At 42.1% G+C, this 15,021-nt stretch overlaps 1 pseudogene; it reads right to left on the bottom strand.

Moving 5' to 3' along the window:
- Positions 1-353: 353 nt before the first annotated feature.
- Positions 354-15,021, bottom strand: part of LOC139735434 (uncharacterized) — a 114,182-nt pseudogene continuing 99,514 nt past the window's right edge.

Here is a 15,021-nt window from a genome sequence, read left to right as displayed (position 1 = left end):
CTGTTCCTATCTCTAGAAACTCTAAAAGTTCACACAAAATATGATATGTATATACTACATCAACAAGACAGCAATAATGCCAAATGAATCAACGCGAAACGAACATGATGAACAAGCCAAGTAACAGCGGAAATCTAAAACACAAATGAACAGCTTGATAATGTCTTCGACCAGTTACGACGTCAGAGGGAAAAAAAAATCCCCAAAGCTTGAATACGTCCTGCAGGTTTTGCAGTTGATCACGGTTGGAATCATACGACACATAAATACAAGGCTGAACTCCAAACAACTCCCCATCTCTATTCCGCCTATACTTACGCAAATGATGCCATTTCATTTTTTTTTTTTTTTTTTTTTGCTTAAAAATGCGTAAAAAGACGGGAAAATGTGCCAATATTGCACAAGCTTTTTTGTTTGTTTCCTTGGTAACGAAACGCTCGACTAGATCCCATTGAAGCGTGATACAAAATGGCAGACATATTAAACTGAAATATTTAGGCACCTCCCTTTACTTTACTCCCTCTTTGGCTTATAAACGTTCAAACCACTCTTTTAAAAAGAAAGAAAAAAGACAAAGACAAACACGAACAAGAGATCATCAAATGCTCATTTTAGTAATGAATCATTTTTTATGGCGATTTCAATCTTTTCCAACATGAGAAAAATATAAATAAGCAGTAATAATGATGACATTTTACAAATTGTCATCAATTATGCTGTATTTTTTCTTCTCCTAATCAGTCTTTTCCATTCTAATGATGCACTAATTAAAAAAAGAATTACAATCACGATGAAGACAAAACAAAAATGATAAAAACCGGAAAATACTCTTTGTGACAGATATTTTACCGAATCATCACTCTTTTGCGTAATCTTTTTCGCAGCTCAAATTGAAAAAAAAAAGAAACAACAAGCATTGTTTTCTGTTTAATCCATGATCAATGAAATTATTCACAGTACTGTTAATACATATTTGCCGTCCATTGCACATATATCGTTCTAAAAGTGGGAATATGTGCAAGTAAAGCGACAAAGCATAAAATCAGTCAAGAGTCCAATGAGAACAGAAAAGACAAACAAACAAACAAACTTCATTTTGTCTATCAAAACAAACGTATTTCGGTGGCGCTATTTGTTTACGCAACAATAATTTCATTCCACACGATCGACACTACATTCCTTGTCGACCTTCTGGAACGTTAATATTCTCATGATTTGACGATAATATCTGACTTACAAAAATATGACTGGATTTCTTTACAATGAATCTGACGACAATGCACACCATCAAAATGTTCCTTTCCATTAAAAAGACCTAACATACAGGCCATACAACCGCCGGCGTCATAAAACAATAGTACTCTGATCAAAAAGATAAAACATTCATAGAATTAAAATACTGTCCATTACTTGATTTTGGTCGCAATTCAAGTACGCTTGATTCTACTCCATCTAAAACGCAAAGACTCGGTCACGAGATATACTGATATCACATTACGTAATCACGCCCATTTTATTTTCTGGCAGGCCTATCTGCTGCCACCTTTTGTCCAACTTTGAGCAGTCTCTCTCTTTGAAAGAGTTGTAAACCTGGATGCGACGGATCTACGACGGCAAGGACGTAGCAATCTAACACTCCTCCCATTCCATAGTTATGCACTCAGTTTGTCGACTGGCAGTACCACATGAAAATGAATACCTGGAATTACCATGACTTTTTTTTTCAAAATCTGCATTAAAAACAGCGGCGACAACAGCCGGAAGTAAATTCTTGCAGAATACTGCAAGGGCATGGTATTCATTTTCAGCTTCGTCTTGGATGGTTGTTGATTTACACAATTTATTGTGTGGCTGCCAAATTACTGGAACATGATCACTGAAAAGAACAGATTTTATGAAGGTTGGTGTTTCATAATTCATGCTGTGCTGCGTAAAATTTTCTGCTCCAACTTTAATCCTCCGCGAGCGTGCGCGCTCGTCGTCACGTACTATAGACGCGTGCGTATAAAAACCAACCATTATGTTACTTTGACTAAGGTATACCGGTCTCCCACTTAATATCACTTATAGCAACCGTACAAAGTGAAAATCGGCCACTTCGTACTAATTTTCTCTTCATATTAGAAACAAATAGCACATTCTATGCAAGACAGATGTAGAATTATCGCGTGGCTCATCCAGGCGTAATACATAATTCCGTCTTCTGCTCGCTAAATTGGATATGAATCCCTTCCATGGTCAAAGTTTAAACATACACCGCTCTTCTGTCGTGGTCAAAATAATTATGATGTAAGGGGGTAAAGGTCAGTTCCGTTCCGGGGGGTCAGTTGGCCGAAACGGTGTGGCCGCTGCCCGGGTCGTAGGTGCCCGCTAGATAGTAGATGTCCTGGCGTTTGACGAACGTGTTGCGCACTTTCTTGCCGGACACGTACTGCTTGAACTCGTCGAGTGAGAAAACCTCACACTTGTGCGATATGGTCTGCACGTCATTTTCGTCCACGTGCTGGGACAGGTAGAGCGCCATCTGTTGGCAAGGGGTAAGTAAAATAGATCAGTAAATTTACGCACTGTTTTAACTGTTTTAACCACATTTTTAGCATCATCCATTACAACGGCAGTACAACGAGAAGTAGTCGTGATAGTTGTCGACGTAATATGAGAATTAGTGAAAAACGAGCAGTACCAATCATTTTCTTGTTTTCTTGGAGTCTGCTGCACTTTTCTTTGTAAAATTCAAAATGACCTTTTTTTTTCTCTCCATAAACGTCAGGGTAACCATGCTGTTTCACTTAAAACAAACGAAGAAATAAAGCATCATAAAATGACACGCGAACAAATATGAAATATCTACATACTAAATATATCAATAAAACGACACGCATGAACAACAACCAAGGCAAAATTAAAAACAATACATAACATATGTCAACAGAATACAACAAAAATAAAATTTAAAAAAAAGTGAAGGAGAAAAGGAAGTACAGGGGGCATTTTATGAAGCATTTTGTCCAAAAAATTTGTCGGACAAATTTGCTCTCAGCCAATTAGATGCAAGGATTTCAGTAGCTTATAACAGTTTGCCAGAAGGAAAAAAAAAATATCCGACAAAATGCTTCATGAAAAGACCCCCAGAAAGGAGACGGAAAGTCGCACAGCTCTAGATGTCCTCGCTCACCTTGCCATCGCTGGACTTCCGGCCGCCCTTCGTCTCCTCGGGGTGGTAGAACCACTTGACCCGCACCACCATCATACCACCCCACGACTCCCACATGCTCTCAATGCGGCCGATGTACGGCAAGCGAGGGCGCCCTAGCGAGAGGAACACGGCGCATTCGCCAACCTGAAGAAGAGAAAACGTGGAAATGATGCATTGTGAACAAGAGTTAAACATTTTTAATCGTAGTAAATGGAATAACATATAGTGTTATTTCAAGAACCGTACATTAGACCATCCTTGGAAGTCTAAAGCACTCTAGACCAGTCAGAAATCCTACGATTATAATACAATGTTTGAGGAAAAGTAAAACATAATGTTGACATGACGAATTTCATACGCAAATGCACCATTTTCACGCAATTGCTAGGGTCTGTAACGACCAAATCGGCCTTTGATCGTTTGAATGGACTGCACTGAACAGAGACATAAGACAATTTGCTATACCTGTCAAAACAGTGAACCAGCTGGGCGGCTTTAATACAAATTATGAGAGAGAAAAAGTGTAGAAAAGTAACTATGAGTAAAATCTTCACCAGAAGGATATCGTCACCAGGGTGAACTACACCAACACTGAAAAAATGACACACACTGGTATGCATCACTGTTAAGGGGCGGGGAAGGGGGCGAAGGGGTGGATTTCAGACGACATGGGTTAGAGACTAATTGTAATTTTGATTTACAAGAGCAAGCACCTCTAAAACTTTTCGTTTTAGTCTTTGTTTTGTTTGTTTGTTCGTTTGTTTGTTTTGTTTGATGAAGTCACAATGTTTCGTATAGGGCTCCAAGAAAACATCGAGAAACAAACAGAACAGCACTACAAATTCAACACTTTGTCGAACATTCAAGGACAACCGTTAGGCTTGGCTACCTCAAATCATTCCCAGCTCAAAGTCACGATCACTTTCACTCTACAGTGCATTAAGGTAGCTGGTGTACACAGCTTTAGCACGTACGAATCTTCCCGACACCCCTCTACCAAACACCACGTCCTCTCGCTCTCTAAGGAAACGAAGAGGAGGGATGGAGGGATGGGGGGGGGGGGGGGAGGGGGGTCATCGAGTCAAACGACATTTTTTCAAATTGCATTCATAAATTCGTCCTCAATGGGTGCCGAGGAGTACTTGTAGGTGACAATCAGTGTCGGAAAACCAAAAGACATTTACGGTCCTTGTGGGGCTCCAATTGCGGATATAACATAATGGACAGACATGACAGGAGGGTACGAGAAAAGAAAAGGTGGAAACACAAATCACATTGCGTTTCCTATGAGGATAGATTAGGACTTCAAAACAGGCGGTGCACTCGTGCGCTGATAAATACCGCATATTTTGGATGGAAAATCATTTACAACTGAAAACAGATCATGAAGTTAATCACCTCAAATCCTTTCCCTTCCTTTTCGCCCCTTTTCTTTTTCCCCTTTTCTGTTTCTTTCATGGGAATTCACCGCAGTGAGACGTTGTTTCGACAACGTTTGATCATTTATGACTGATTTCATGGGCGGTATTCCTCTTATTTCTCATTGACTCATAATCTGACGTTGAAACTTAAGACTGGACTGGTGGAATCTCGGGGGCGGGCCTGCAAAATGTCGAGAGAAATTAAACGACAAATATCTCAAACGACATGATCACTACTGAGAGCCTGTCAACTACGCAAAGAACTCATTTGCAAACCGTCTGTGGACGCACAAGTTTTATGTTGATCAATGATTTTCTTTAAATCTGAAAGTAAGTTGGAATCCTGTTTTCCAAAACAGGTTTTTCTCATCGCGATTGGCAAATCGTGGCGTGGAGGTGCTTTCCAGTTGAGTTTTGCTACTTTTTTCGTCGAACTGTGTGACCTTTAAAACACAATTGAGGTGAATCTTCGCTTGACCTTACATTAATTTCCGCCATTAGTGCCTACGTGTGGGAAATACTCTAGCCCATGGACATGATTATCAAGAGCTGTGTGTGATCTGCAAGCCAAAGTTTGTTACACGACAGTTGGGTGGAAGTACTTTTGCAACGTGCAGTTAGCGAGGAGACCAATTTCCGTGTCTGAACACTTCAACTCTAACTCTAAACACGTTTAGAAACGCGTTTCAGAAACAATAATTGCAAGCGAGCAAGATATTTTGTAGGTGTGAAACACCTCCAAGTCATCCTATCTATGGAATGCGGTATGCAAACACCTCGAAATAGCCGTCCTGCTCACATGACTGTGACGTCATATCCGGAAAGCCCACAACTTCCTACGACTGTATACGAAGGGGATCAATTTTTGTGTCGCGATGGATGTACCAACACACAACATCCTCATAACACGAAATGCAGAGTGTCGTGTGGGGGGGGGGGGGGGGCTAGGAGGAACGTCACGCGACAAAAATGTGAAACATTTTTGACATTTCAGTCATGACCTAAATGAGAGGTGTAATGTGATCTAACGAATGATTTAAGGTACCCACGCTTATTAAACGTCATATAAGATGAATTACTGACATTCTAAACTTGTACCGGTATTTCCATTTTCTTGGAATTGGGGTCACGAATGATTCCCAACATGAAGCTTTCATTCAATCCTCTTCACAGTTCGATATGACTGACATTTATATTGTATTTTCAGTAAAATGAACTGAATTGAAGGAAATTGCATTGACATTTGAATCTCTGTCTTCTACATCAATATATTAATTTTCATCTGATTTTACTCGAGAGTTTCATTAAGTTCTTGCTTTCCTTCCACACTTCTCCTCATAAGAGTAAGTGAGCTCTGTACGTTCTCGTAAAAAAAAGAAGAAAAAAAAACGGTTGATGGCTTAACCCATTCTATGCCAAATAGTCAAATGTGCACACACAAACCTATGGACATAGGAATGAATGTGGCACGCAGAGTTATGTTGTAAGCTCTTGACAGAGAATGGAATTAAAAGTTATCGAAGCTTTACGACAATAATGAGAGGTATAGGAAATCACGCGATATCTCATCTTAAAACGAGGTCTCCGCAGTTGAGCTGGTGTGTTTGTTTTGTTACAAAAGACCCTAATTCTATAACATATCCATTCTCTCTTCATGTTGCGGATGTAACATTCTGACCACCATACTTTAATTTGCAACCCACCTTCTCATATGAAAATACCGCGTTTTCAGTGGACACTCATTCCATTGTTAGGCCATTCTCCGGACTTCTAACCCATCTGATGACCAAACCCAAACATCTAAACCACACCTAGACATCTAACCAAAACATCAATTGGTCACTGACTAATACTATATCTGTACCAATGAAACTTCAATAATGAAACACACACTTATCCTCCCAACCACCGCGAATAAGTGAATACAGTTCATTTAAGTTATGCCCACGCATAATTTGTATGAATTAAAGGAGACCTCTGGATGATTTTTAGACTTACGTTTGAACAGCTAATAGTTGGTAATACTGGGTACAGAGTTTCAGAATTTATAGTAATTGCGGTTTCGGATGAGGAATAAGAATGTTTTCAAAATTTATAACTAATCACAATGAACAAGGATGGTGTCATGGCAGCTTCACCATAGGAATGCAGGAGTTGGGGCTCAAGGAAGCAGAACAAAAGAAGAAGGCATGAATAGATTATACGCAGGTGAACTTGTTAAAAGCGGTATTGTAATGGAAGTACATTGCTACATTTCTACAAGATATGAGCCTCCTATGTCATCATCATTGTTCAGTGTAATTTATGGTTGTTGCTGTTTGTTTATTGGTTTCTCTGCTCAAGGACCACAATAACTTCCAAAAATCTATACATGGAGCTGTCGATTTTTTGTACTTCAATGATGTGAAATTATGAAAATCGTCTGGACTTCCCCTTTAAACAGTCACTATATCACAAACTAAACGTGGCATATTACAGAACACGCTGGGCATGTTATGCCAGAATAATTGTGCGGGGAGGACCTCGCGTAGGAACGTGGTTTTTGAGGGGCGCGGCACTTACCCGTATCACTTCCTTATCGCGTACGATGACCTGTAGAACAACTTGCGGGCCTTGCCTTTACTGCCCCGCCTCTGCGTTGCCTTCCCCAACCACCTCCACAGCTGCCGAGGGGGCGAAAATGCTGCCAGACACGAGAGAAATAAACGAACGCAAACAATGCATACACCGATAAGTTCTTTCTTTGTCTGCGGTCGAAAACAACCAACCACACACACACAGACACACACACACACACACACAGAGTGCTGCCAACAATCACACATCAAAACTTAGAGTGACACTATTCCAAAAGGGGGTAACTCACTGAGCGGAAAATGTTTGCGAACGTAGCGATCTTAGGTTTTGTCAGGGTTCGTAAACAGTTGCAATCGAAATTCTCAAACTGTTTTCTTTGTCGCTGTTTGCGACAATGGAAACTGCTTGCAAATTTAATGACACCTACCGAAAGAACACAACAACAAAAATATGGGAAAAGAAACGATGAAAAATTCAAGATATAAGTAAAGTCATTTATGGACTTATATGGCCATCATCTCTATAGGGTTAACACTAAAGCAAGAAGTAGGCAGCATCTCAAAATGGACTCCTACCTGGGAGGCTGCAGGACGAGGATAGAGTGTCCTTACTCCTCTTCTTGGTTTTCTTCTTTTTCCTCAAGTTGTCCACGCTCTGTACGAATTAAACATGACAAAATTCGCGTCAGATCAAGTATAAAACCAATATACAATTCTAAATATCACTTCTGAGTGCGCATAAATGTTTGTTTAGAATAGATATCGCATGAACATGCAAGAAACTCACAATCATCAGCCCCTTACATAAGAATCGGATTGCAAGAGTCCTTAATCCGCAGAATTTTGAAGAAATAGTTGCCACTGATGGAGTTACGCAGATGACAATTTCGAAAGTTACCTTTGAGAACTGATCGCTCTCATCGTCGCTGGAGTCGTCCGAGTCGAAGGCGTTTGGTACCAGGCCGCAGTCGTGGAAGTCCAGTTCGTCCGTGTACACCTCGGAGGAGTAGACCGTTTCGATCTCCACCGTACACTGGGATCCTCCTCCTCCTCCTCCTCCTCTTCCGGCACCGGACAAGGGCCTGACCACGCCCGAGCCTCCGCCGGATGCCTTCTTCTTCGTCGTTTTCTTCTTGCTGCCAGTCTTCTTCCCCTTGGTGGCAAATCCTTTCTCGCGCTTGTTCAGCAGGTTCCTCGACATCGAAGGCGGCACTTTCCGCTTCTTTAGCTTCCCCAGCTTAGGCTTCAGCGAGAGACCGGAGCGCACTTCCGACGAGGAGGACGTACCCTTGCCGGCGAACAGGCTCTTGGAGAGCTTGGAGGTCTTGGTCTTAAGCTTCAGCTTGCTCTTCGTTTTCTTCGAGGCCAGCTTCTTGAAGGACTTCTGGTCGCGGTCGCTGTTCTTCCTCGACTTCGGATGAGAGGGCAAGAAGACGTCGTTGTCCCCCTCGGAGATAGCGTTGATGTCGTCTTTGCTGCTTTGCGATTGCCACGAGTAATCTGCAGAGGTAAAGAAAGTGGATGCAAAGATAATGGTTTTGTGTCAGTTACCGTGTCTTACCTTAATCCTGATCCTAAATATTTGATTAATATTGTATTTTTTTAAATTTTAATTTGTACGTTTGCTCGTTCTTTTTTTTTCTTACAGTTTTGCTCGTTTGTATGTTGTAGTTGTTGCTTGCTTTGAGGAGGCATTATAAATTATGACTGTTGACGCAATTTACCAAGAGCGTCATGTTGAAAGCTTAATAATTATTCACTTCTGACAGTTGGTACTGGCACTCGTCTCTCAAGGTTTAGGTACGATTAAAATCAATTCATGAGTAAGCTCTGGTCATGCTCAGCATCGCAAAGAGAATAAGTTATCTTTACAAGATGACGGTTGTATCGAAGCTTTTAAAGGCGGAGATGATACAAAAGGAAACAAAAACCAGAGAAGTGACGGAAGCAGAAGCAAAGGGAAGTCTTACCTCTACTTTTACCAACTCGTCTCTCATCCAAATCGACGTCGTCCTTCATGAGGTCCATTTTCCAGTCCATGGTAGAACTTGTCTCCGACGGTCTCCTGCGCCGCTTCCGTTGTGCCATGATGGGCGACGGCTCGAAGTCGACGATGGGATAGTCCTGGGGAAGCATTCGAATGTGATCGAGCGGTATACGGCCGGAGTCGCCATCGTCGAATTCGACGGAGATGAAATTCGAGTCGAGCGTCGGGTTGGGAGATCCCTTGACGACGGTCCCTGGGTAGAGATACTTGTACTGCTGGCTCCAGTAGGCGCAGATGCGGGTCCCCTCCGGGAGGTACCTGGAGGAGGATGGCTTGACGTCCGCAATAGCTTCCTGCAGAATTTGCTCTTGCGAGAACACGTGCGGTCGACTTCCGCGTCCGCCTTCGATCACGACGCCGTAGACGTCCGGGGGTTGTATGCCGCGGACGTTGCCGGCGTGGAAGAGTCCGTCGATGGGTATCAGCACGCGGAGTCCATCCTGCAGTTCGTCCACGGAGATAACACAGCTTCGCGGTGCCGGCGTGGAAGGTCTGTCCACCAGGGATATCAAAGGAACATTCTCTCCGTCACTGTCGCTACTGTCCGTCAGATTCCTAGCGTTCAGCGCCATGTCTAGATTGGCCATGTCAAGAGCAGGAGTCTTATCCTTCTTCTTGGCCTTCTTCTTCAGCTTCTTTCTCCTTGATTCGTCCTGGGGGCAGCTGTCCTCCTCGTCCTCCTGGGCGCTCAGACGGATGAGTTTCTTCCTCATCTGGAGAGGGTCGGTCTTGAGGGCGTCCAGGACGCTTCCTATCTGACTAACGACCGGGTTGGCACTGGCTGTAGACGTCGGCGGCTGCTCCGTCGTCTTCTTCTTCGCTGGCGATCGCAGGAGCCGTTTCTTCGCGGCATCGGCCTCGACTTTGCGGCTCGGGCTGATGTCTCGAGACTGGACAGGGCTAATGTCGCTGAGGAAGATGCGCTCGCTCCGTCGACGACACCAGGTTCTCTCGTCAAACTGAGGGGTGGGAGTCGGGTTTGGAGCAGGTGGCTGACTGGGCTCGCTGGAATCAGTCTGGTTGTTTGAGACCGTCAGCTGTTTTGCCTTCTTGGGCTTGTCATTCTTGGTGGACGCTGTTTGTGATTCGGTGTCCTTGTCAGGCTTGCTGGTTTTCTTCACTTTCTTCACAACTGATCCTGGTAAGATGACATATAAAAACACAATTAGTTAGCTTCGGAATAATGGATACTTCGGATTTGAACATACGGATCTCAAATAAAGGTCAAACTGTAAATGGTCAAGATACTTGGATTGTCACGAGAGAGAGAGAACGAGTTGCCATAGTTACTGTCGTTTGTAGTACTCGAAGAAGCTATGCGCATGGAAGTGCACGATTTCAGAATATAGCCACTAGTTTAATGAATTAGTAACACAGATCTAGAAAACTTAACATCTGTTCAAAAATACAACACCAATGAAACTGAGGATATAAACGTCTAGACATGTAAATAAGCATAATGAAATGGTCATTAATTTCATTAGTTGTAAATATTACCACTAAATAGGCGACAATGATATACTGGAAATGTCATTCTATTTCTTGAATTTAAAATAGCAACCACAAGATGTAAAGGCAGTCAGGACTTCAACACCGACGGAAATTATCCAATTATCCACATATGAATTTGATCATTTCAGGACTTAAATTTCTATAACCCTCACCGTTCTCGCTCTTATTCGGAGACGACTTCTTCTTCAGGATCTTCTTCTTGCTACTGACTTTGACCCCGTTGTTGGAATGGCCTGAGGTCGTCGTCGTCCCTGTCATCGACATGGATGTCGATGACGAGATTTTACCACTCCCGGAAACCGCTGACGGGGACGATGCAGACTTGCTCTTGTCCTTGATCTTTTTCTTCTTGGCCTTGGTGGGCGTGGCACAGCGAGAGGAGGATTGGTTGGAGGAGAGCTCGGCTAGGAGGGCAAGGCCCTTGTGGCTGGTCCAGCTGTTCTGCAGGGAGACCGAGGTAGCCGTACTGCCGTCTTCCAACGTGGAGTCGCTATCTTCACCTGCAGTGCAGCCAACCATTGATAAATACCACATAACGCATACTTATGACGGTCACTATGAATGACATACATGTAATAGTGATTATAGTAGTATGGTCTTCTTTATCCAGGGTTGCCTCTTCGGTATTGCCACTCTACCAGACGGCCCTGTCACTATTCTCCTCATCCTAACATTGTCAGGTACCCATTTATACACCTGGATCGTGAGGGACATGGTGGGTAAATATCATCTAGTCCAAGGACGTAAGCACTGGACTGGATTCGAACTCAGACTGAAAGTCAAGAGTCTTATCCACTATGCCACAGTGCCCCTTCATGGGGAGAATTCATCTTGTTATTTAGTAGTCATATCTGTTTCAGAAGCATGGGCTCAAAAGGTCTCCTATATGTGGCATTTGAGTGACGATGTACGATAACATAGATTCTACACGAAAAATTTTATTTCCTCTTTCCTCAAGAGGAATCACATTACATACTTAATGCTCAGGACGTAGAAAAAGATAACGATCCACATCGACAATAATGCCTATCATATAACTTGCCTATTTGGTAGCCTACAATAGAATATTGATGGCTTTTGCTGTAAGTAAGGTGCAACTATTTTATATTTCATCACCGAATCTTCGTTTTAAACTGTGAATGATTTGCATTATTATTTTGGGATTTTCTTTTTCCTTTTCCTCTTACCATAGACATGTGCTATCGAAAGTTCAGACTTGGGCTTGGTCTCGAGGCCGGATACAGCATCCAGCTTCGGCGGAGATGCATCACTCTTGGAGACCACGCCACCGGATGGTGTAGCCATAGCAACCCCATCCGCCGCACCCTTGGGCTTGATGCTCTTCTTCTTCTTCCGCACGGTGGACGAGATTCCCAGCTTGCCGTCCTTGCTCTTCAGCTTCTTGGACAGCTTGGTCTTGAGCTTGGGCACTTTGACGGTCTTGACGGAGGCGGAAGACGGGGAGGATGGGGCGGGCTTGTTCGGCCAGATGATGCTACCAGAATCTGTGTCTGCGACAAAAAAAGAAAAGAAGAAAGACTTTATATATAGGCCTACTTTATATTTTTTGCAAGCAATAAAAAAAAATCAATTTAGCTAAATTTTGTCCATTTTTGGAGCAAGCGAAGAAAGTAGACGAATATATGTCTAAAAAACAAACTAAAGGTTTTGTATCTGATATTAATTGGAATCGTATTCATATTATTTAGACGTTTTGTAGCTGCCTGTCAAATTTGTATCATTTGTCTTTATGTATCATATGTGACATTTATTTTTAACCTGAATAAAGTTTCTTAGTGAAAACAACGCAGAAGAAACAACCCATTTAAACAAACCAGCATACACAATTAGCAATAGATCGCTTTATACACTCGGCACTTTGCATCGCACAACTTTTTGGTAAATACACAAAAACCTTCTAAGGAAATCAGGGGAATGGACGGTAGGAACAAACCCTTCGTCATTTAAATCGTCGCGTTTGAGATCCATGCAGATTTGATTAAGTCATTTTTTTCAAATCCTCGATAGTTTTGTTATTAATGATCAATGATGTAAAGAGATTATCAGGAATCACAACAAACTATAAACGACAGGCTAAGAATAGAAGTAAGAGATAAATCTCCTTGTCATACCAGAAGTAAATGAATCCTGGCTAGCCAGGTTGGCAATCTGCAGTTTCTTGGACGCGCTTTTGGATAAAACTTGTTTCTTCGACTGAACGTCTCCGGAGATGGGAGAACCGAGGCGTTTCTTGGAACTCTTGGATCCTGAAGGGGAAATTAAAATCATAATGATTAGAACAGAGAATAAACGTGTCGTCATTACTCGCTTTTAAATTGACATACACAGTTTCTCTGTCAATTATTTGGCATCAGGGAAAATAGAACAAAAATAAAAACCCATCAAAATCATATAAAGGGTATCAGCAAAGACACATTCTCGTAACAACAATTTTCACCTGCTACCTTTCCTGTTCGATTACGGTACAGGAATTGAATCAGTAACGTGTATATACGTACATATGTATGTATGTATGTATGTGGTGGTAGTGGCGGCTGTTGATGTGGTGGTGGTGGTGGCTGTTGTTGATGTTATGGTGATGGTAGTTGTAGCGGTGGTGGCTGTTGTGGCTGTTGTTGTTATTGTTTGAGATGCTTTGTTGTTATTATTTTGTCTGGGAGTCACCTTTACTCTTGAGTGAGGCCGAAAGACTGGTCTCTGATGACGTTGACGGATGCGACGAGCCAGTCCTGTCTTTGTCTCGCTTCTTCTTGGTGGGAGTCTTGGTATCCGAACCCGTCAAACCAACTCCACTGTCGGCGTTCAGCTTGGACTTTAACTTCTTCGTCTTTTTGCCCTGCGGAAAACATAATCAAAACGCGCCATGACATACGTGAAGTGGCCAACATTTGTAGTTTTATCACGAACCCACTAAAATCACACACAGTACCTATGCACTTTTTAACCTGCTGCTCAAGCTTTGCCACAGAGCAGAATGGACAACGTGAATGATTGAATATAAATTCATCTTTCATTGCAAAACGTATGGCTTATTCGTCATCATGCTCTAGCTTACCAGGTTTGGAAGACGGTCTCATTTCAAGAAAACATTTTTGATCTATATATATTTTTTTCTCACAAATTTACAGAATTAGAGATGATTTAGAACCTAATGTCCAAATTACATACGTATTGAATCAATTTCGCTAAGAAGAGCCCCCCCCCCCTCGCCCCCCCCCCCAAAAAAAAGAATAAACATATAAAATATTTTGCATTAAAAACAAAATATACATTATACCACTTAGGATTTTACTGTGGAACTAAAGTACTTCTAGTAATTTGAGCTTTATTCTGTTACATTATTTCCTGTATTTGAAAAACAAATCTTTGTGTGACATCGCATTCCCCAAACAAATATATAATTGTTTCTGTGGAGCTCGAACAAAATGTACAGAGGTCTATGTTAGAGATTCCCACAGCAAAAAGTAATTCATCGACACCAAAATTTCTATGTACAATTTTGTATTGAAAATAACAAAGTCTTTGATTCAGAGTAGATCTACAAGGAACATCGTATATCTTTAGTCCAGTTTCAAAGATCAAACTTGGGAGACTACGTTTCGTACGTTCTGACAGGTTTCGATGCATTTCTCAACACTCACCTGTTTAATCGTCTTTTCCTTGTGTTCCTTCTTGGTCTTGTGTTCCTTCTTCTTCTTCTTCTTGGGGACAGGTTCCTCCAGCGAGGCCGCGGCCTCCAGGAGCACCGTGGCCGATGAGTGGAGCGTTCTCACCTCCCTACACACAAACACACATGACACAGATGAAAAATCACCGTACCACATGACTAACCCTCAGCGTGTCACATTCATTACCTGTCTATAGGTTTGTGTGTAAAATTTGTACACATCTGAGTCATTGGCAAAGAAGGGATTAATGGACACGGCTGGAAGCATAACATGGCCGTCATGTACACAGCTGACACTCACGTACCACCCCCCCCCCCCCTACACACACAGAGTTGACTCGTATATAATGCATAGTTGAAGCACACATAGTTGCATTCATACACACGCACACACACACACAAATAAACAATCAAACACGTATGAGGAAACACTCTGCATGATTAACTTTCATCTTTTCGCTTATGATTTAACCTATATTGGGTGTTATTTCAGTGACTACACACAGATGAAAACAATGATGTGATTAATAACTTGAGCATTCTGCCTGCTAAGAGACATACATGTATAGAAGGCTACATGA

This window comes from Diadema antillarum, unplaced genomic scaffold, assembly GCF_040938485.1.
Source record: "Diadema antillarum isolate AM-2024a unplaced genomic scaffold, OU_Dant_1.0 seq00000578_RagTag, whole genome shotgun sequence".
NCBI lineage: Eukaryota > Metazoa > Echinodermata > Echinoidea > Diadematoida > Diadematidae > Diadema > Diadema antillarum.
This window is presented reverse-complemented; position numbering and strand designations above follow the sequence as displayed.